Here is a 3903-nt window from a genome sequence, read left to right on the forward strand (position 1 = left end):
GCCAAGGACAGACATGTGGGCATGAGAGCAGCGGGGAGTGTTGAAATGGCAAGCGACAGGGAGGTCTGGGTAATGTACTAAAATAATAAGACAAATTGCAAGATTTTCTTGATGTGAGACACTCGGAGCCATGGAGGATCAGATTAATGTATGTGCCCATGTACACTAATCACTAGAATCTAATGCACTGGTGCAAAGTGATCACAAGGCTAATAATTTGGCACTCCTCCCCCAAAAGGCTGTGTGTTTTAGGCAAACTAAAATTTTTCAAGCTGAGATTGATAGATTTTTGTTAGGTAAATGCATCAAGTGAATATGGAGCAAAGGCTGATAAATGGAGTTGAGGTACTGATCTTTGACTGAACTGAATGGCAGGACGGACTCACAATGGCTGAATGGCTTCCTCATGTTCACCATGTTCCTATGGTTAACCCTGGAAAACCATGGTCACCTTCCTCTGTTGTCATGTTTTACCCTTGCCACATGAGTGTTTATCTCTTAACCTCCATTAACCTCATTTTTCTAAGGGCTACTTGGCGGTGTACATGGTCAAATCTCCCTAGGGTGGTTAATCTCATTGGTCCTCTGTTATTGAGTTCTTGCATCCATCCTTGTATCAAGGCTGTGATGTGGTCTGAGCTGAGAAAAAGCACTGGAGAGACTCAAAGGACTAAAATCTGACAAATCCCCAGGAGCTAATGGCCTGCATCCTCAAGTTTGAAAAGAGATAACTGTTGAGATAGTGGATGCACTGGCTATGATTTTCCAATATTTCTGGGATTCTGGAAGATCGGAAGTTAGAAAATGTAACACTGCTATTCAAGAAAGGAGGGAAGAGAGAAACCAGAGAACTATAGGCCAGTTAGCCTAACATCAGTCATCAGGAAAGTGCTAGAATCAATTATTAAGGAACTCTTAACAATGCACTTAGCAAAACAGCATAATTGGAACAAGTGAACATGGTTTTATGAAAGGGAAATCCTGGCTGACAAATTTATTAGAGTTTTTTGAGCATTTAACTAGTAGAGTAGATAAAGGGGAGCCAGTAGATGTAGTATACATGGATTTCCAAAGACATTCAATAAGGTGCCGCACAAAAGGTCAATACTCAAGATAAGGGGCAGAATTTTCACCTCAGCGGGCGAGCACAAGCCTGACGCACTTGAGAGTGAAATGATGCATGTTGACATCAGGCAAGCGTCCCAACGTCAACGCACAGTCATGCAATAGTTCGGTCGGCAGGCGCATGTGGGAATCGGCAGTGCGCCCACTGACAATTAAAAGGCCTATTAAAGCCATTAAAGTATCATTTAACTTAAATTTTTCACTGCCCATCGAATCTTATGGTTGGCAGGCAGGCGAAAAGGCCAAGCGGCCTTTGCAGGCGGGATGAGGTTTCCAAAGTCAAATTAAAAATGAAATAAAATGTTATAAATTTCATTTATAACATATCCCTACTCATGTGACCGAGTCACTTAAGGGGATACGTTTTATAACATTTTTCAAATCTTTATTTTGATTTTTGAAAATTCTTCATCTCCCTGAGGCAGCTCTGTGCCTCAGGAAGATTTTCGAGTATGCACTCGCATGCATGCGCAAAGTTCACGCTTGTCCTGCTCATTGTCCTCCCCCACCCCTGCACAGGCAGCACTGATTGCCTGAAGCTCACATTTCAAGCTGGATGGGCCTTAATTGGCCCGCCAGTGTGAAATCACAGTGCAGCCCAAATCGCAGACGGCGGTCGGCTTCCCGACTGGCCCCACCCACCCCTGCCGAGCCTTCCCAACAAGGGCAAAAATTCTGCCCCAGGGCTCATTGAATTGGGGATGATACATTAGCATGGACAGAGGATTGGTTAAATGACAGGAAACAGTGAGTAGGGATAAATGGGGCATTTTCAAGTTGGCAGACTGTGACTAGTGGAGTGACACAAGGATCAGCGCTGGGGCCTCAGCTATTTATCATTTATATTAATGACTTATTATTGCATTGGAGGCGGTGCAGCAAAGTTTCACTAGATTGGCTCCTGCTATGAGAGGCTTGTCCTATGATGAGAGGCTGAGTAAATTAGGTCTATATTCTCTGGAGTTTAGAGGAATGAGAGGCGATCTCATTGAAGCATTCAAGATTATGAAGGGGATTGACAGGGTAGATACTGCTTTCAGTATCACTGCTTGTTTGTCCCTACAACCACACCACCCCCCCTCCACCTCTTTGTCTCTCTATCTCTCCGCCACCCACACACACACCTTAAACCAGCTTATATTTCAACTCTTTCTTGGACTCGAACGCAAGTTCTGTCGAAGGGTCATGAGGACTTGAAACGTCAACTCTTTTCTTCTCCGCCGATGCTGCCAGACCTGCTGAGTTTTTCCAGGTAATTCTGTTTTTGTTTTGGATTTCCAGCATCCGCAGTTTTTTTGTTTTTATTTTTAGATACTGAGAAGTTGTTTCCATGACTGGGGATTCCAAAACACAGAGGCACAGTCCCAGGATAAGGGGCCAATCATTTAGGACTGAGAACTAACTTCACGCAGAAGGTTGTGTATCATTGGAATTCTGTACCTCAGAGGGTTTTGGATGTGCCATATTTAAGGCTGAGATAGATTCTTGGCCTCTCAGGAAATTGAGGGATATGGAGAGCAGAGAGTAAAGTGGAATTGAAGCCCAAGATCAGCCATCCATCATATTGAATGACGGAGCAGGCTCAAGGGTATGCAACTGGTCCTATTTTTTATATTCTTATCAGTGCCTGGGCATTAGACTGAAGGCTGATTAACAAGTTATTGGTGAGTAGATGTTGTTTTCTGGAACTATGGGATGTCCTGAGAACATGAAAGGTGCTTTATAATTGCATTTTTTCTATTAACTATCCTTTATAAGTGCCTGAACACTTCTTATTTTACCAATTTGCCAATAAGGGATGTTTTGTCTATAGCTTAAGATCCAGTATTTTGTTTCACCTTCCCACTGGGAAAAAATAAATTGGCAATCAAAATAGTATTTTCTAAAACATTTACCACATGCGCTGGAGTTTAAATAATCACCTAATAATGAAGTGGGTGCTTTCAGCCCAGCTTCTTCATGTGTGTCAAAAACAAAAATACCTGGAAAAACTCAGTAGGTTTGACAGCATCTGCGGAGAGGGATACAGTTAATGTTTCGAGTCTGAATGACTCTTCATCAGAACTAAGGAAAAATAGAAAAGAGGTGAAATGTATGTTAGTTTAAAGTGGGGGGAGGTTGGGACAGGTAGAGCTGGATAGAGGGCCAGTGATAGGTGGAGATTGCCAAAAGATGTCATAGACAAAAGGACAAAGAGGTTTTGATGGTGGTGATATTATCTGAGGAATGTGCTAATAGGGACATTAAGGTTGGAAGACCCTTTGTCTCCATTAGCACATTTCTTAGATAATATCACCACCATCAACACCTCTTTGTCCTTGTGTCTATGACATCTTTTGGCAATCTCCACCTATCACTGGCCTTCTATCCAGCTCTACTTGTCCCACCCCCACCCCCCTTAAACCAGCTTATATTTCACTTCTTTTCTATTTTCCTTAGTTCTGTTGAAGGGTCATTCAGACTCGAAACATTAACTGTATCCCTCTCCGCAGACGCTGTCAGACCTGCTGAGTTTTTCCAGTGTAGGGGGATTGACCCAGGATCAGGGGTTGTGTCCAGTGACTCAGGGGGCTTGTTCTGTCGGCAGGGGGCGTGTCCTGAGAGTCGTGGGCGTGTCCCGTGAGCCGTGGGCGTGTCCTGTGGGTCAGGGGGCGTATCCCGCGGGAAGTGGGCGCGTCCTAAGGGCAGTGGGCGTGTCCTGTTGGTCACGTGCTAAATTTCCCGTGCCTGTTCAAAAGGTTTTGGCTGACGTCAGGTTTGACGTTTTTGAGCGGAAAT

This window comes from Carcharodon carcharias, chromosome 13, assembly GCF_017639515.1.
Source record: "Carcharodon carcharias isolate sCarCar2 chromosome 13, sCarCar2.pri, whole genome shotgun sequence".
Lineage (NCBI taxonomy): Eukaryota > Metazoa > Chordata > Chondrichthyes > Lamniformes > Lamnidae > Carcharodon > Carcharodon carcharias.